This window comes from Sceloporus undulatus, chromosome 4, assembly GCF_019175285.1.
Source record: "Sceloporus undulatus isolate JIND9_A2432 ecotype Alabama chromosome 4, SceUnd_v1.1, whole genome shotgun sequence".
Lineage (NCBI taxonomy): Eukaryota > Metazoa > Chordata > Lepidosauria > Squamata > Phrynosomatidae > Sceloporus > Sceloporus undulatus.
The window spans coordinates 211866353-211887133 of NC_056525.1; positions in this window are offsets into that span (position 1 = coordinate 211866353).

A 20781-nucleotide genomic window follows, 5' to 3' on the forward strand; every position below is an offset into this window, starting at 1 on the left:
TCCTTCCAACAGCTGTCACCATTTGTTCTCTAGCAACCTGCTGCCGAAAGAGGTTGAATTTTGTTTCTCATCTGAGAAGGATTTCCCTCCCTTCATATTGCTTTGAAAATGTAATATCACACACGCACACACACACCCCCAATATAAGCCACTTTTAAATGCTCATTCATTCAATAAAATATCACCATATGCATATGCAGTATGCAGGGGAGGAATAGAGAGTGTTAGAAATATTTGGAGAAGAAATTCAGGACATAAATTAATTAAATGATTTAGGACAATATTTTTCATCTTTTGTTCCTTCAAGAAAACCATTCTATAGCAATATAAGTTAAGACCAAGCACGGTCTGACTGTTTGACTAGGACATCTGGAGCCCAGGGTTCAAATCACAGCTCAGCCATGGAAATCTAGTGGGCAAGTCACACTCTTTTAGAGGAAGACAATGGCAACCCATCTGGATAAATCTTGGCAAGAAACCCCCATAGTAGGATTTTCATAAGTCAAACTTAACTTGAAGGTACATAAAAACACAACAACATGTATTGTATACTGCAGAAACCTAGGATTATCTGAACTGAAGGTAGCCCGATGGAAAAGAAGACAGGACTCTTCTATCTTTTCTCATAGTGCAAAAGACATAGCATTACCAGATATCTGGGCACTGGCTGAATTTTCAGGGCACTCCTTTTACAGGTCCCCATACAGACAGACAACTCTTTGGGACAGCAGCAGAGAATGAAGAGGAAGAAGTGTGGGTTTCTGTGTGTGTAATGGCTTTTAAAGGAGGGAAAGGGAACCATACTATGCCAGCAGCCCTAGATGGCAAAGCCAATGGTGATGAATATTGAGAATAGCAGTCCAACAATATCTGGAGGGCTATCCATCTCTGCTTCGGAGTCCAGGCACCCATCTCCACCCATTTCCAGTTAGCGCCAGGGCTCAATGGGAAGGCTTCAGTTAATGTGTTGTACTTGTGTAATGTTGGTGTTCCCAGAAGTGAGAAGAAAAAAGAGAGGATCAGGATGGGCTATATGTAGGGTTGCCATAACTCGGCTGCAACCGGGTTTTTCCCGGTTTTGGCGGCACCTGCCCACTCCCGGCATGGGTGCCATCCAAAAACCGGGTAAAGCCCGGTTGCAGCGGGGTTGCGGAGCAACCCGGGGGGCCTCGCTGCCCTCCTCCTCCTCCACCGTGCATGGCCGCGTGGAGGAAGAGGAGGGCAGCGAGGCCTGGGGCGGAGGAGGCTGCAGGGAGGTGGCACCTCCTGCGCGCAGCCGCGCCAACCTCCCCGCCTCCCTGCAGCCTCCTCCCTCCTTCCTGGCCTCCGCAGAGGCCAGGAAGGAGGCGAGGCCCCGGCGATCACCGGCAGCCTCGCGCCTTCCTCCTCGGCCTCTGCGGAGGCTGGGGAAGGAAGGGAGGCCTCGGCGATCACCCGAGGCCTGGCCCTTCCTCCGCGGCCTCTGCAGAGGCCGGGGAAGGAAAGGAGGCCCCGGCAATCGCCCACGGCCTGGCCCTTCCTCCGCGGCCTCCGATCGCGGCGAGGCCCGGGGCCCAGGTGGGGAGGGAAAGCCTCCTTAAGTGGAGGCTTTCCCTCACCGCTTGGCCTCCGCTCCCCTCCGCAGGAAAATGTAGGACAAAATTTTCAAATGTAGGACACATTTTTCCCTGTGCCCTACATTTGAAAATTTTGTCCTACATTTTTCCCGTTAACCTACAGTTTGGTCTTGAATTTGTTCCACATTTTGTCCCTGGTAAAAGTGGACAATTATGGCAACCCTTTGGAGGTCCGGAGTTATGGCAACCCTAGCTATATGGATATGCTCTCTTGGGCCCAAAGTGCCATTTGGAACAATGCAGGGAATGGAGGACCATAATGAGCTTCCTTCTTTACAAATCCTGGCAGCCACATTGCAGGGCTTGAGAAGAGTTTATCTCCCCAGGGGCTGACAGTGAGTCTTTTGTAAAGTCCTAGGAGTAAAGCAGAGCCTAGAAAAATTCCACACAGGCCATGTGTGCTGTAGGTGAGGCCTACACATGATGCATATCCTAATGGAGAGCAGAGGAACAACAGTAAAGTGTGACCTATGGCTGTTGCAGCCCTCAGGCCCTCCAGATTCTTCTGGCCACCTTTTTCTAAACAAAAAGGAGTTGCATTTCCTGTTCTGGAAGCCTCCAGGAGAGACCATTTGCCTTTTAAATAGGTTCCATATGCTATTTGGCATGCAAAAGATACCAGTTTTCTCAAAATGAGAAATGAACCTCTGGCCACCTCCAGTTTTCCTTTTCTTTTGCATTCTGCACAGCTGTCAGAACCTCATGGGACAGAAAATTGGCCTCAGACTCCTATTAGTTGTCCATCAAAGTGCTAGTAGGAATAGTGACAACTGTAACAGTAGACACACTCGCCCTTCTGTCTAACTGCTGAAAACTGCTTCATTCCACCCCTCTTGTTCTACCCTGTAATGTTACTTAGGCTGAGATCTACATCAGGCAGGTGGAGGATAATGCTTTGCACAGTTCTGTGCCCACCTCCCACATATGCCTTTTCTGAATGAGGCAACATGAGCTATTTTCTATCCCTTTGCACCTCATCCAAATTCTCTCCCCCCCCCCCCACACACACACCTAGCATGGTGTAGTGGTCTGAGTGTTTGACTACTACTCTGGAGAACAGAGTTCAATTCCTTGCTTGAGCATTAAAAAAACACTGTTGAGTGACCTTGGGCAAGACTCACCCTTAGAAGATGGCAATGGCAAGCCCCCTCTGAGGAAACTTGCCAAGGAAACCCTGTGATGGGTTCACCTTAGGGTTGTCATAAGCCAAAAATGACTTGGAAGCACACAACAACAACAACAACAAACACACACACACACATGGCTGTCAAGCCCCAGGTCAGGCACCACTGCTCCTGCTTACTGGTGGGGTGTGGTGGGGGAGAGAGAGAGAGGAGATAATTCAGAAGTAGACAACTAGCTCATCTTGGCTTGGAAAGGAAGGAAATGGGCATGCACTGACAAATGGAGTGCACCCTCCTATCTTTCCCCTTCAGATATATTCCATTCAATTGTGTTCCCTCTCCACTGTGAGAGCAGAGGCAGCAGCACGTCCCAGGGCTTGACAACTGCTCATAACTGCAGGGTTCAGATATTGTGCAAAAAGCTACAGAATAGTACCTTGTGCTCCATCCAAAAAGAATCACACACACACACACACATCACATTTACACGAACTCATCATCATCATCTATACCCCACTTTCTACACAGAACTCAAAGTGGCTTACACTTTTAAAAGATTACAATTAAACACATATCAAAAGCAACATGAAAAGCAAATGAAACAATAAACTATATTTAAAGCATACACTCTAAAAAGAGTTTAGAACCAATAAATGAAATTTAAAACAATACAGCCCTTTGTTAAACACCTTCAGTTCTAAAAGACTGTCTGAATAAAAACATTTTCAACCGCCAACAGATGGATGAGAAGGGATAGTTCCAAAGCGTAGGGGCAGCCACTAAGAAGACCCTCTCTCATGTTCTCACCATCTGTAGCTGTGAAGGTGAAAGGGCTGAGAGAAAGGCCTCTTGTGTAGATCTCAGGGTCCAGGCAGGCTCATATTGAAAGCTATAGGTCCAAAACACACTGCAAAAATAATCCAGTTTGAGACTGCTTTCTGCTTTGGCTCAGTGCTACGGAATCATGGGAACTGCAGCTTATTGTGGCACCAGAGCTCTTTGACAGAGAAGGCTAACAGTTTCACAAAACTACAATTCTCAGAAGTCCCTAGAATTGAGCCAGGGCAGGTAAAGCAAACTGGATTATTTTGGCAGTGTGTTTTGGACTTCTGTCTGTCAAATAGCCTGGATTCAAGCTGTATAGGGATTATGTCACTAACAGGATTCTGGCCTGATGGAAACAAAAAGTCTCATTACCCTGGATTCTGCGGAGGATGTCTTTACAGTTATTATTGGACTCTTCACACTGGTCTCCATCCAGAATCTCAACATAGACCCAGATTGTGTTTACATACAGTCCTGTTGGTGCTTTCAGAAGGCAGCCATTCCAACAGGGTTACCAGCACAGACTCTCCATTCTGACTTTCTTTTTTTTTTTTTTTTTTTTTTTTTTTTAGGGAGGGGGACAGACACCTGGTCTGGGTTTTCTAAATGAGATATATGATCTGGAGCATGCCCAGCAGCTGGAAGACGCTCATATTTTCCTGATGTCATCAGGCCGCCAGCTTCGAAGAACAAGTATGCATAAACTCCTGTGTGTTATAAACTGAACATGCTTCCAGGAGTATCCTTTTCTGCTTGCAAAGGAAACAAGTGACCGACTTTGCAGCATTATAATATGGGGTAGATAATCTCCTCTCACACGCTCCATTTCAGTGTTTCAGTCCTTGATCACATCAAAGGCCTGAATTCCATCTCTTGACTTAGACATGGCTCGGTTTTAAATCAACTGAGCTGTGGGCCACCCTATCCTTCCGACCCCATACACACCCACACACCAATGCCTACGTAAATGTGAAAATTAGTTTAGTCATACTTTTCTGTAAAATGTTCTTGTGCCCCATTTGGCCACAAGTCCCGCATTTCATGACTGCCTTAGCAGGAGTCACATGCAGTGCTTGTCAACAAAAAAGGGTTACCATTCAAGACAAAAATGCAAACTTAGGCCACAATGGAAGGGCAAGTCTGACTCATTGGACAACAAGGAGCCATGGCTCAATGATATAATACAAGCCTTTGCAAACAGAAGACCCTAGCTCCTGTGTATAGTACATGCAGAAAGACAGGGATGAAAACCACGAGGCCCTACAAATGTTGTTAGTTCCCTGCATACTTAATCACTAGCTGTGCTTAACTGGGGCTGCTGGGAATATGCAGTCCAATAACTTCTGGAAGGCTGCATGCTTACCATCTCTGAGGGGATGTCTTGAGATCTTCAGGAGAGGCCCATCTGGTGAGAAGAGCCTTCTTTGTGGTGGCTCCCAGGCTCTGAAACTCAGAAACCTCCTTGCTATCTTTTTGTGGGCAAGTTAAGACCTTTTTGTTTCAGCAGGGCTTTGAGGGCTGACTACTCAAGGGGAAAGGGCCTTTCCTGTGTTACGTCCTTTATATTTGTTCTTCTTTGTAATGGTTATGCTTTTAACTGTTCTTAATTTTATTGTTAACAATTTGATTATGGTATGGTTTGATGACAGTATATTGAGCCAGCATAGTGTAGCAGTTTCAGTGCTGGACTACGACTCTGTAGACCAGGGTTCAATTTCCAGCTCAACCATGAAACCCACTGCGTGACCTTGGGCAAGTCACATGCTCTCAGCCTCAGGGGAGCTCTACTAACTAGGAGAAAGAACTCAGAACTTGAAAATTGTCCTTTTTGGATTACAACTCCCATAGAATCTCCAACTAGTATGTCCAGTGGCTATGCTGGCTGGGGGGATTCTGAGAGCTTTAGTCCAAAAAGCCCTCCAAGACTTCTATCTGACAATTTCCATGGCAGTCTAGCTCCCTGTGGATGATTTGGTCATCATAGCCTGTTTCTTTTGATGGGAGTTGCAATCTAAAGCCTGTGGAGGAACTTATGAAGGGAGATGGTATGCTACAGTTTTGCCACTAAGTAGGTGGACTGTTTCAGTACAAATCAGAACCATGGGTATGTTTGTAAAGTTAAAGACAGGGCTGGACAGATTTCAGGTTTTCAGAATCTAGACCAGGTTTTTGTTTTTATTGTTTGTTTGTTCATTTGTTTGGTTAGTTGGTTTTTGCTAGAATCCCAAGATCTACTGACAAGACCCAAATAAAAAATAGCAACATAGGGGTCAGGTGCACACTTAGTGTTAAGGAACAGGGTGCCTCCGAGCAAATGTTCAGCTCAGAAAATTGTTTTCCATGCCAGAACTACACTCACAGTTCTTGATTTCTACCCAAGCAAGCTTCATTTCATCAGCTTTTCTTCATTTCAGGCTACATTTTAAGCAACTGGGAGACAGAAACCATTGGAGATCTACTGCAACACAACAAGTATTCTACTAGAAGATCTCAATCTCAGGGTGCCTTTTGCCTATTCCCAAAGCAGACCGTTGATACATCTCTGCTGCCCTATATCAGTTTTATATTACTTCAGTTTTCATTGCTCTGTCTTATGGAATCCAGGGATTTGTAGTTTTGTGAAATGCTTAGAATTCTCACCTACAGACCTGTCAAATGTCTTCCTGGATTGCCAAAAACAGAGAAGCCCAACTAAAGTAAGGATTGGCAATCCTGGTAAATACTAGTATTCAAGGATTGTGATTTACCAGAAGTGAGATACTACAGCTGAATCAAGGCAATGTCAATAGGCAGTGCCTATGAGCAAATGCAGATTTTCCTTTTCTTCACCACTGACCAATCATCACCAGCAAAGTTCAGGGCTCAGAGCATTAACAACAACAACAACACCACCAAAGGTGCTAACTACCAAGCAAGGCTGGACCTAGACTAAAAAAAAAACCTTTTTAAAGATTTGACCACATTTAGGTTTAGTTTTGTCAAAACAGTCAGTTAAGTCACACCTGACAACAGTGGCTCAGCCTTCTGCACAAGTAATCTTTAAATGGGGGGGAGAACAAATGCATTCTTGCCAAGCTAAGGCAACTGGAAGTCAAATAAAGGAGGATTGTCCTGAAAGTGGGTTGCATAATAAAAACAAACCCAATATGCTGTTAACAAGGGTTTAGAGGTCAGGTTCTCATCCCTGCCCACAAAGACATGTGCAAACCCAGGAGATTAAAGGGAGGGGGAAAGGGTGCATTCTCTCTTCCCCACCCCCAGATCCTTGCAAAATGACACTGAAAGAGAAGTTCATTTTTAAGGCGCCGAGGTGCAATTGCTCCAGAGAATGCCATGCATTGTGTGCTTCATCCCAAGCCAGCGTTTCTTTGCCAGCCGAGGAAACAAATGCTGCCCCGCTGTCTCCTGGAAATCCCGTTCTCGTCCCTGCTGAGCAAGTTCATTTCAACGCCAGCTGACTTTTTGCCCTCTCTTAATGGAGCTTAACAAGTTCCAGCTTTCTTCTGCCCCTCTCCCCTTCCTACCTCCCCCTGCCCCACTCCCTATACAGTGGGATCCCAACCACCAAGGTGTCATAATCCCGGTTCGCCATGGGTTGTGCATCCACATGCAGAAATAATTCAGTTTGACGCCACTTTAACTGACATGGCTCAATGCTATGGCATTCTTGGAACTGTAGTTTGTTGTGAGACACCAGAGATCTCGGACAGAGAAGACCAAATGTCTCTAAAACCTATTACAATTCCCAGAATTCCGTAGCAGTGAGCCCATGACAGTTAAAGGCTGCATCCTCACTGGAGAAATAATCTAGGTTGATCCCGCTTTAACTGACATGGCTCAATGCTATAGAATTCTGGGATTGGTAATTTGTTGTGGCACCAGAGCTCTCTGTCAGAGAAGGCTAAATGTTTCCCAAAACTACTATAGTTCTCAGAACTCCATAGCATTGAGCCATGGCTGTTAAAATGGTATCAAACTGGATTATTTCTGCAGTGCAGATGAGGCCTCAGTTGTGTCAAACTGGATGCAGCCTCAGTGGTATCAAACTGGATTGCTTCTGCAGTGTGGAAGGAGCCAGGAATAGCAGAGGGGAGTCTGCAGAGCCAAACAGGAAAAACCCAAGTGGATTAAGGAGAGCAGTTCTCAACCTGGAGGAGGAGAAAGGATTTGGGTAGGAAGCCCTTTCCTTGCAGCTACGTATTTGAGGTTGCATCTGCACTGCAGAAATAATCCGGTTTGACACCGCTTTAACTATAGTTCCCAGAATTCCATAGCAATGAGCCATGGCAGTTAAAGCGGTGTCAAACTGGGTTACTTCTGCAGTGCAGATGCAGGCTGTGCCAAACACAGCACATCTGCAAAGGTAGCCCTCCAAGGCACTCAGCTCCCCTTTGGAGCCTGACCTTTGCAGCTGCAAGCCCCCCAGGAGCTCTTTCCCATCCTGTTTCCTCCTCAGGATGTTTTTCACTCCTGGCCAGACTCCCTCTTTCTTTCTTTCCCTCACTGGTCCCTTTTTCTCTCCCTCTGCCAGACAAAGGCTTTGCTTGGCCTGCCTTTGGCCTGCCACCGCCCAGCCTTTGCTCCAGCTCAAAGGGGGAAACCTTCAAGAGTCTCTGGCAAGCCTGGTGGAGAAAGAGAGGGAGGGAAGGAGGGTGAGGGGCCTGGCAGTGGAGTTGGCTCCCTGGCTTGGGTGAGCTCCCCCGGCCCTTCTGCCCAGCTGCCTTCCTCCTCCTCCTCCTCCTCCTCCTCCTCTTCCCTGCTCAGCCTCCCTCCCCAGACCGTGTGTGTTTAGGAGGTGCTGTTTCCCACAGCTCTGATCTAATTCAACTGTAATTCAATCTCCGTGTGACCAACACTCAGCCAGCGCTCTCCCACCCGCCGGCAGACTCCTCTCTCACAGGCTGTGTGTGTTACACATTTGCACTGTCAATCTGACAGACTCCCCTCAAACAACCTCTCTGTATAAGCTGTCCAGCCTCACTCAGGCAGGGCTGGAGAGGGGGGCCTGTCTGCAGCAATAACTCTTCCACAGAAGACCCTTCTTCTCTCTTTCTCGCTCCCCCCTTCCCCGACATCCCACTTCTAACCTCTGTTTCCTAGCTTCTAGAAAATAAGATCAGTTTACTCGAGGTTATCGGTTATCAAACACAACCAACAGAGAGGTTCTTACAGAGTGGTTCTCTACCCAGGCTTTGCTCCAGCTCCATTTGGAATCAGGAGCTACTGAATATGTAACTTGAAAGGCTTCAAGTCATTTCCAACTCATGATGAATCCAATCTTAACAAGATTGGTTCAGAGGAGGTTTGCCATTGCCCTTCCGTGAAGCTGAGAGTGTGTGACTTGCCCAAGGTCACCCAGAGGGATTCATGGCCAAGCAGGGAATTGAGCCCTGGTTTCCAGAGTTATAGGCCCTGTACAGACTGGCACTTTGGGCCGGTTTGGGGGGGGGGTGGAGTCGGGGCATAGCGTCTCCATGACACACAACCCATCTCTGCCCCCAGGGCACCATGACACTGTGTGCCTCTCCATGTGGCACACGGCATCACAGTGCTCCTCCAGTGCTGCGTCCATACAACACAGCACCAAAGGAGAACCGTATAGCTGTGCCACTGCAACTATGGAGCCCTTTCCAGGGCACAAAAAGTCACTTTTTGCTTCTCCTTTTCATGCCCTGGAAAGGCTGGATCAGGGCCGCAGTGTGTGGTTGCCACAGCCCAGATCCAGCTGAAGAATGGGCGGCTAGAGCTGGCCCTTCGGGGCTGTTTGTACAGCCCCTTAGTCCCCAGATACCCAATACCTGGCACTCAGCAGCTTGCAAAAGGGTGTTTTGTGGCATTTGTGATAACTCACTAAAAAAAAGGAAAAAAAGACACTGTACCAGAAAAGGCTGAAAGGATCTTGTAGCATCCTTGAGATGAAGTGAAAGCGTCTAGAAAATAAGATCACTTTACTCAAAGTTATCAAACACCAATGAACAGAGGTTCTTGCAGTAGTTCTGTATGCAAGCTTTACTCTGGCTCCATTTTGAAGCAGGAGCCACTGAATATATTACTTCTTGTTGTGTGCTTTGACTGCTCATGCAAGAATTTAAAGCAATGCATGCTATCACTTTTTACCTTGCATTTCAGTCTTGAGGCTTTACATGGCATTCCCTGTGCTATCTCAGAACTGCTTTTTGACTTGTGGACTACTATTATTATTCTAGAGATAAGACTCATACTGTTACCTGCCTAGTGAATAATTTTATGGGGGCATCTAACATTATCCTCCTGCATAAGAAACTGTTACTTTTCCATCGCTATTTCTGTTTTTCTTGTTGTTTGCTTACTGTGGAAAATCTGGGTGATGTATGTGTGTATGTTGGTTTTGCGTTTTTGCTTTCTGAGGAACATATTTTATGGAGAAGGGACACAATAGCTGCACAGTGCCTTCCAACTGATAGCATGAGGAGTCTTCTGTCTGGAAATGCCCTTGTTAATCTAAATCTGGCTGAGTATGAATCAGCTGACTTTTTTATGACTAATGCAGAATTACAATGGAAGAGGACAGCTAATGGTTCCCAAAACAGAATTGTCCATAGAATTCCTCAATGCAAGTATCTTTTGAGTCAACAGTAATGGGAAACCAATTCTTTCAGAAGTTCCAGAAGTTCCAATGATCCTCAAAAGAATAGTGGAAATCTTACCCTCAAACCATGACTTAAACATCTGGAAAGCAGATCTGTCTTTGCACTTGATGTTATCACTCCCCAAATGCAAATATTTGTGGGTGGGGTGGGAGACAGATGTGAGGAAACCTATATGGATCCCTGATCCAGTTCTGGACCATGTTCTAGGTAAGAGACCTACACTAGTTCCCCTTCCACTTCAAAAGAGAAGTGGACAGTTTAAGTATGCTTCTGAAAATTATTAATAATATAATACAAGCCCTTGGAGAATTATTCACACAGAGAGACAACACAGCCTTTGACTTTTCCACATTTTGTTCATTTTGGACCCAAGATTGATTTAATTGTCACGTGATGTACACAACACATTCCCAAAAGGATTTATTGTGGCACAAAAAATTAGTAAATAAAACCAAAGTGACACTGGTGGATTTTGATATATTGATGTTGCACAAGCACCTCTGTATACTGTTCTGCATTTCACAGATAAATACCGGGGCCCATGCGGTCAAGCAACATAAGAGTATGGTCAAGCCGATAAGGAAGAACACACAAGCTAGAAGAGGCTGCAGTGGTTTGATTATGCCCAAGCCTACTGGGAAGGGCAACATTCCACCCTTTCTTCTCCTCATTCTCTTCTCCCTGCTGGGTTAACTGAGTGAGAAATACTTTCACAGTTTAAACTCAGTTTGTACCAATGGACATACTGTATGTCCGAGATCAAGGGGGAAAGTGGGAAGAGGTGGGGGAAAACTGGGACATTTTAAAGGCAACTGAAAAAGTAGATTAATCAGGGCTCTTCCTGCCAAATCAGGATGGTTAGAAGGTAACCTTTGCATTAAACCAAAGCACCCTCATACCAGTGGGCAGTGGGTCAAAATAAGTGACCAGGCTTTAAAGCCATCTCATATTTTAAAAAAATCAAACTTTTGCCTTCCTTCCTGCAGAAGGACAGCAATTTCTGAGACTTCAGCTGACACACTGAGACTCAGTGGGACATAATAGGACCTCTTCACTGCCATGATGAAGTAAATATTTACATAGGTGTGTGTGAAGTAGAACAGATGCTAATTTGAGGTTTAAGTGATTGTTTAAACCATTGGTTTAAACAACCTCTCAATAGAGTAAAGAACCAGTTAAGTGTATTATTTTTGCTCCTTTAGTCAAACTGAAGCTGGCTTAAAACATATCCTTGAGAGGCTAGAAGGAATGAGTCTGCACTTTAGTTTGTCCTGTACTCCAAATCTCAAATTTAAACTGTTCATGGTAGGGCAAAACTATTACTGATTATCAGGACAACATTAGAAATAATATTGGTCTGCCAGGTTTGTATTTTCGGGGCCAAGGAGCTCTGCCTACAGAGTTTGTTGTAAGAAGAGAATGAACCAAAAAAGCTTTGGAAAGAGATTCTGTGGCAGAACAGGCAGTTTATTTTCATCACAAAAAGAAACCAAAGCCTACCAGTTAAGGGCTCAAGCCTCAAATACTGAATGAGTGCTGCTTAACATTTCCAGGCAAAATGTCACTAGAGGGAAATTTCGATAGCAGATATCACAGGGAAAGTTGGGAAAAGGACATGAATCCAGGCCTTAAGGTAGGAAGCATTGGAGCCTTCCTTATTGAGCAGTAAAAAGGCCAGCGCACCAAGCCACATCCAGAAAACCCATGAGGCTGCATCTGCAGTGCAGAAATGATACAGGTTGACACCACTTTAATTGCCATTGCTTCAATGCTATGGAATTCTGGAAACGGTAGTTTTGTGAGACATTTAACTCTCTGTTAGAGCTCTGGTGCCACAAAGACTACAAATCCCAGGATTCCATAGGCTGGAGCCATGGCAGTTAAACTGCATTATTTCTGCAGTGCGGATCAGCCTTAGCTGCAGGAAAGGGGGGTGGGGGGTGGGGAGGTTTGCCAGAAAAGGTGTGGAATTTAGAGTAGGTACTCAAGAGACACACAATCCAATCCCTATTCTCTTTTTCCTGGTGGGTGAGAGTGAAATGAAGCTTGATCTCAGAGCAAAGAGGGGCTGCAGGTGAGAATTCTCACATATTATTGATTATCATGCAATAAAGCTTAACTTTGCACATGCATCTGTGGGTCCTTGGAAGGGGCACCAGGTCTCCCAACATCACATCTTCCCCAGATCCCATAAACACTCTGGATGTTCCTGTAATGCTAACTAATGGGGATGATGGTGGGAGGAGAGATGCTGAAGGTGCTCTTCACCCAGGGCACAATTCATTGTGGAGCCAGCCCTGTTTAGGCATGCTTAGAGTGTGTCCGTGTGTGTGTGTGTGTAGGAGCCCTTTTCTACTTGGCAAATTCAACTTGGTAAATTTCCATTCAGAATGTAATTTCTAGTTTTCTTATTTTGATTCTACTTTTTGTTTTTTCTTCTTATCATTCTTTAATTTCATTCGATTTTTATTTATTTCATTTTCTTGGAGTGGCCACGGAACACCTGGGAACTGCACACGGAGCCCTAAGGGCTCCTCGGAGCACAGGTTGGGAACTGCTGGATTAGTCCATTTGAAATACATAGGACAAGTTAGCCATAGCTAACACACCTCTTATTGATTAGGAAGAGCAAAGTAAAAGCATCAAGTAGCCAGTCTGTGCCCCTACCCCACTATTCCTTCAGAATCTCCCAGCTGCCATCCTCTCTTGGACAGAGCTGTGGGTGCCACATGGTCTGTCTTCTCATTTCACTTGCTATCACCAGGTGCCTTGGAAGACATTGTACCTGAAGTCTGTGTTGAAGAATTAAGCCACCAATCCAGTTTACTTCTCTACATGGAAGGAAAGAGAGGGTCCCATCTTGACCTTTGCCTCAGAAAGCACTATATCTTGAGGTGGCCTAACCTGATCCAACCCATTTTATTTCTTCACACCTCAGGTCAGCTCTCCTGTAGGTGGAAAATGCATTGAGACCCTCATCATCCCAGTTCTTCACTGGATGCTTCTATAGAAGGAGCACAATGACACCATCACCCAACAAGTATGAATTCTGCCCCCATTTATGAAAATTTGATATATGCACTTAGGCCACATCATGGGAAGTCACAATTTATTGGGGGAACAAACCAATAATTCTGGGAAAGGTGAAGGGGAGTAAAAAGAGAGGAAGACCACGTGCTAGATGGATGGACTCTATTAAGGTGATCACGGGTATGAATTTGCAGGAACTAAGCAGTGGAGGTTAGGGAGTCTTGCAGATGTCTCATCCACAGGGTTGCCATGAGTCGACTCGAGATTGACTCAGAAGCAATTAACAACAAATATGAAATTTTCCTTCAGTCCTCAGATTTCTAGCAAATTTCTAATATTTGCTTGGTTTGCATTCTTCCTGGTAACTTTGCCTCCCATTTCTTTGGATGCCAAAACTGTTATTTCTAAAGGTGCAGCTGGTGTTCTTAGTCACTGCAGTGCTAGAAATCTGAGAACTAAAGAACATTGGGGGGAGAATTCTTATTGGAGGCAATAACCTCACAATCACCCCATAATTACACCCCTGCAATTTCTTCTTATGTTGCTCTTGATGCTGAAATTCTCTCTCTCTCTCTCTCTCTCTCTTTCCCTTTGAGTGCAGATTCAGGTGCAAGTTTTACAAATCCCATCTGATTCTAGCAGTCCAAGATGTAGTGGTGGGTGTGTGACCTTTGCTTGTCACTTCCTTTCTCCACCTAGCCTATCTTTCTGTGAGATTATGAATTGGGGGGTGGAGAGAATCATGTATTCTGTCTTGAACTCATTACAGGAAATGTAGGATACCAATGTAACTAATGTAACAGCATTTGGTGTAGTCATGCTGGCACATGACCACCGGAGTAGTCCTTGGACAACAACTGGCTCCTTGACTTAGTAACGGAAATGAGCACTACAGTTGGTTACGACTAGACATTCATGTCAAGGGGCTACCTTTACCTTTACCTTTAATGTAACTAATATATTCATATACATTTAAGAAACAAATAAAAATACTTTGGATCATGCACATTAACAGTGCATGGTTGTCCTGTCTTCAACCATGAAATAAAATGCCAAGACTTTTTATTTAAAGTCACAGAAAAAGATTTAAACCCTAGGAGGGCCACAATTTTTCAAAAGATATGTGACACTCATTAAGAGGAGCCTTTTTCTTCCTTGGTGAAATGTCTCCTCCAGCTCTTTTCAATCAATGTTTAAGTGATCTTGGGTCTTTGAAGGGTCATAGAGAAGGAATGAAGTTGTTTGGAGATTATGTGAATAGCTTTGACTTCCGCTCATAATAGTAAGGGAAGTGCAGCAGATGCCTCTGGGCAGATAAGCTGATCCACAAAGTACTGCTCAAGTACCATTGCTAAGCTAAAGGATCAGTGTCAACAATGCAAAAAAGGGAAAACCCAGTCCCTTTTTTATTTGGCCACAAGTAATCATGTTTTAAAGCATGAAACAATGAGATGGTCATGCTGCACTGAAAGAACCTGCAGCCTTGGCACCTCCTTTGAAGTGACTTCAAAGTGACTGCTCCTCTAAGCAGAGAGGGTGGTGTCAGGCCTGTACATGGCTAATCTGGGGAGAGCAAATCTTTGTTTAAATATAAAGTCAGTCAGTCAGTCAGTCAGTCAGACAGACAGACAGACAGACAGACAAACAGATGATACTGGTGGTTGCTGTTGTTAGTGCAGACGTTTTTAATTTGAGTCATTCCATAATTTTTTTTTTTTTTAATATACGTTCTTCAGTGATGTCAGAAGACAAGTCTGAAATGATTCCTTGTATAAATTACAATGTCAATCAGGAGTCAAGAACATGTGGGCCTCCTGGTGATGTTAGACTACAACTCCCATTATTGATGATCGGCTACACTGGATAGGACTGATGGGAATGGCTATCCAATGCACCTGAAGGGTCACATGTTCCCTACTGTGTATGTAAATTGTACACAGTATTACAGACTGAGAAGGTAGACTGAGATGGTAGCATTTGGGACTGGATAGTGCAATCACTCAAGAAAGTAATCATGCTTTTCAGGGATTCCCCAAGAAAGAAAGGGGGGAAAGCCAGGCTTGTATGTAGTTAACACATATAACACAGTTAGTGTTGCCAGGTCAAGATGATCTCAGGCATTGAGAGTTAGGGGTGAAAACTTGAACACTAGCCCTAGAGCTGACCCCATGTGATATCACAGGCAGCAGGGCCAGTGATTTTCCAAACCTGGCAATATCATTAACCATACTCTCAACCACAAAAAGTATCAACTACAACTTTACAGAGTGTATTCACAAGTCTAACCAAGTTACACAGACGTAACTTTTCAAGGTAGTGCTCTTGCTCTGAGATTCTTTTCCTCCTTGCCTCTGGAGAAAAGGTGCCAGGTTCTGAAACCAAGCATTCCTCTTGGTAATGAGGTCTCCACAAGAGGCTCATTTTACACAAGAAGGTCCTCATTCACCCACAGTTCAGTGGGTCATCTTAAAAACCTATCTGGTATGTGGGCACAGTTCTACCTCCCCCAACACCCAAAATAAACTTAAATTAGCCATCAGAACAGCTACACAAAATGCCCTAAATGGCTGCCAGATAATCACTTGGAACTTGTGTAAGAATGCTGGCACAATTGATGGCACTGAGTAGGATCTCAGCCCTGGTCTGCAAAAATCCACCAGTTGGGGAGCACTGGAAGACAAGCTTTTTGAACAATTTGACCAGCATGGATAACAATGGAGGAGGTAAAGCTATTGTTAATGCCAAGGATGAACAGCTTAATTGCAAGATCCAGTTTTGAATGAACTCTGTGTAGCATGGGAAGCAAGGGACATATGGTGATCCAGCCCTTTGCATGGGATGAGTCATATTGGGTATTGCATTGCATGGGGACAACAGCTGTTCTGAAGCTACTCCTCCTTCATAGGCACAGGTGGACAAAGGGAGGGGGGAGCTCAGGAACCAGACTATACAGCCAAAACAGCTGAATTATCATCATACAAAGGGAAGATTGCTGAATATATATTCACTATCGAAATGCCTTTCTCACTTCAGCCCCTAGCCTATACAAGTACATCACTGATGAGTCCTTGTTGTTCACTTTTAAGATATAATACAGTATGAGCACAGCATTGTATGGGGTTTTTTTTGGACCATAACTCCTAGAACACTGTCAGATAGATCCATAACTGGTTGAAAAACCATGTTAAAGGAGTCATCATCAATGGCTGTGCTTCAAACTGGGAAGAGCTCTAAAGTGGGGGTCTATTCTAGGGCTATTACTGATAAGGAGTGAATCCTTATCAAGTTTGCAAATGACACAAAACTAGGAGGGGTGACTAACATATTGCAAGGTAGGAAGTGAATTCAAAAGAACCTAGATAAGCTAGAAAATTGGGCAGATATCAATAAAATGAAAATAAAATAGAGACATATGCAGAATTCTGCATTTAGGCCACAAAAGCCAAATGCATATTTATAGGACAGGGGACATAGCTCAGTAGTACTACATGCAAAAAGAACCTTGGAGTTATTGTTGATCATAAGCTGAGCATGCATCAGAAAATTGAATGCTATTTTAGCCTGCATTAATAGAAGCATAGTTTCCAAGCTGAAGGGAGTAATAGTCCCATTGTATTCTGCCTTGGTCAGGCCTCAATTGGAGTATTGCATTCGGTTCCTGATGTCTCTTTTTAAGAAGGATATAATTAAGTTGGAGCAGGTTCACAGAAGGGCAACAAAGATGATAAAAGATATGGAGAACAGAACATATGAGGAAAGTTTGAAGGAGCTGGGCTTGTTCAGTCTGGTGAAGAGAAAACTGAACATATGAGGAAAGTTTGAAGGAGCTGGACTTGTTCAGTTTGGTGACGAGAATAATTGCACTCTTTAAATACCTCAAGGGCTATCAAGAGAGAGCAAGTTTGTTCTCTGCCCCAGATAGTAGGACCAGGTTTAATGGTCTGAAATTACAGGACAGTAGATTTTGATTGAACATTAGAAGAAAGATCTTGACAGTGTGAGTGGTTTAGAAATAGAATCAAAAGCCTAGAGAGGTGGTGTGGTCTTTTCCATCCTAAAGTTGAACATCAATTTTGGATGGATCTCACAGGTGGTAAGTGATGGGACTAATAGCGTGGGTCCAAAGGAAGGTGCCTGGGCCAGATGTAATTCTTATCCATTTGTCCACCAAGCATACAAATCATTGGTTCATGCTAGGTGGATCAGCCTACGAATAAGCCCCATTACAACTGTTTTGTAGGCTGCAAAGCACAGCTCAGTTTCATGTAACAACTCTGTGGGCTGCAAAACACAGCTCAGTTCCATACAACTGGTTTGTGGCTGGCAAAGTGAAGTTCATTTCTATGCAACAGCTTCCCAGGCTGGAAGGAACTGTTTTGCTATTGTGTGCCTCCAAATAATTTTCAACTTATGGCTACTCTAAGGAAATCCTATCATGGGGTTTTCATGACCAGATTTGTTCAGAAGAGGTTTGCCATTTCCTTCCTCTGAGGTTGAGAGATGTGACTTGCCCAAGTCACTCAGTAGGATTCATGGTTGACCTGGGAATTGAACCCTGGTCTCCAGTTACCAAACAGATATTTTATAAATGTACCTCAGAAGATAACTTCAATATTTTGATCTGTGGTTTATAGGACTCCTTCCTCCTCAGCTGATACAACAAATATTAACAGAGCTTTGACCAACATGTACTAGTGTGGCCATTGTTGCCAATGTGAAACAACAGCAGTGCTGCTGACAACAATGGGGATAGTTTTGAAAGGAATTCCCAACTGTATATAGAGGGTGGCTCTTTCTCAGCAAAGTACCTTTCAGCAGCTGATCAGGAAGTTCACGTTTACGTTGTACAATTTCTCATTCTCAGAATTGTTTTCCCTCTGCCAGCAAACTCACCCCATTGTTTCCTAAGCATTATCCTGGAATAATTTGTGCCCTTGAGAAAACATGTCCTTTTAAGCCACTCTATTGTTGATGTTGTTGTCTCATCCCACCCCTCCCCGGATCAGATTTGCTGGAGTCACAGAAACCACAATGGTAGGATTGCTTCTGATGCTTGAATCTGCTCAAGAGAAAAAGAAGAGGGGTGTGTGTGTGTGTGTGTGTGACGTGAGACTTGCCAAGATTTCTAATGTCTGAGAAAATTTGGACTTTATTTTCCAAGTTTTACTTTACTTTTTACTTTATTTTCACAGATCAGACTGAAAGAACACAACTGAGCAGACTGAAAGAACACAATTGGGTATCACCTCCCAAATCTTTGTCCCACACCAACTACTAGCTTTCTCCAATTCATTGTTTTAATTCAAGTCAAAATTTATCAAGGTCCACAGTGGCTTTTCCCCATGAAAATTTATAGATGGCAAACAATGTACAGAAGCTGTAGCTAATCAAGGTCACTCACCCTTCCCATGGAAAGCAATAGCTATAAACCCATTATATTTATTTGTTACACCTTTCATCCTTCTTGGTAGCTGCCATAACCAGAGATGCCCAACAATCTCTCATCCATGGACTGGCCAGGCCATGTCTTGCGGAGTATCAGAGAAGGTACAATGACACAGAAAACTTTGATTTCTTCATCTATTGTAAGAAGGCAATAGGTGGGTGGAGGAGGATCACAATAAGACAAATATGGTACTTTCAAAAGTTACGTTTTAAAAGTAACTCATCCTGTAATTTGACAGTACAAAATCCCAAAACAGAACTCTTTGCCATTTACACCCACATAGCCAAACCATAGTGATGCGTTGCATTATTTGCTCCCTTATTATAAAACATGAAGACCCAGTTCTGCTAAAAATACCACTAATAACACCCTTTAAAAATTAACCATTAAATGTACCTTTACGTTTACCTGGGAAATGGTTTTACACTTTAATTTTTAAAGTGTGTTACAATGTTGCTCCCACATATTATGCTATTTAAAAATGTATCTTCATTATACCTATATTACCCTCCTCAAATTAATTTCTTACATGTAATTCTTTCCCTTGTATCTTGTCACTTCCATACTTTAGGAATATTGCTTTGTATCTGAATATTGCTTTGTAATCATATCTCCCCAGTGGTGTCCCTGTGCCTGGTGTCACCTGGAGGGAGCTGCCTTTGCCATGAAACCAGGAGGGACATGCTCGCCTCTTGTCACCCTGTAGTGGGACTGGGTGTCACCCCTCTTCTGAACTGTCACCCAGTGCAGGCCACACACCCCACAGCCTTAGTGATGCCACTGTATCTCCCCAGATGAGCTTGACTGGATCCTGAGATCCACATGAGAGTCACACCACTTTCATGGGTATGGTTGATGGGAACATAAAATAGGGTCTTCTCAGGCCATCACTAGGGAGACTAGAACTGAGCACTCCTTGCTGTCCATCCATCGTAGGCAAATACTTGTTGATTCAGACAAACCTTTAGAACTGAGAGCTTTCAGGGAAAGGGATGTAAGAGCTCTTTTGCTTTAATTTGTACAGTTTCAACTTTTTAAATCTTTTTAAAGTGTATGCTTTTAATATGGTTAATAGTTTAATTCAGTTTTAATGTTCATGGGGGGTATGTTTTTAATTGTAGTCTTTTCAATATGTAAGCCATCTTGAGTGTCACTCGAGAAAAATAGTATAAATAAAGGGCATAATAAAGATGATGATGATGATGATGACGATGATGATGATGATGATGATGATGATGATGATGATGATGATGATGATATATTCATCTCTTCAATGAAGAGCATCTAGAACAGGGATGGGCAACCATGACCTGCCCAGATGTTACTGGACTGCAGTTCCCATAATCCCTTGTCATTGTCTATGGGTGCATCCTCTTGGTTAGTCCCAACTAATGTAGACACATTCTATCAACTATTGAATGTTGAGTCAAGACATAGACCAGTGGTTCCCAACCTTCCTAATGCTGCGACCCTTTAATATAGTTCTTCATGTTGTGGTGACCCAAAACCATGAAATTATTTCTGTTGCTACTTCATAACTGTAATTAAATAGGTGTTTTCCAGTGGTCTTAGCGACCCCCATGAAAGGGTCATTCGACCCCCAAAGGGGTCCCGACCCACAGATTGGGAACCACTGACATAGACAAATCTAATGGATTCAATGGATCTACCCTAATCAGGAGTGAAAGAGAATTTTAGGCCTCTGATAGCTATGGCTGAATGGGATGCTTGGCCAAAACAGCTGGAGCCCTGGTGGTGCAATGGTTAAATGGTAGTACTGCAACCACTTACAGCCACAAGGTTGTGAGTTTCATCCCAAGCAAGGTTCCAAGGTCAACTCAGCCTTCCATCCTTTTGTAGGTCAGTAAAATGAGTATCCAGCTTGTTGGGGGCAATTGGCTTACACATTGTAAACTACTTAGGGAGTGCTAAAGTGCACTGGTAAGCGGTACAGAAATCTACTTGCTATTGCTATCTGAAGGGCCACAGTTGCCCACCATGTTGTATACACTGTAGAGCTTCATACTATTGTCTGAAAGAAAGTTTCACCCAAATTGCCACTGCATTCCTTTTTATTTCACTTTGATGGTACATTATTTGTCTATTAAATG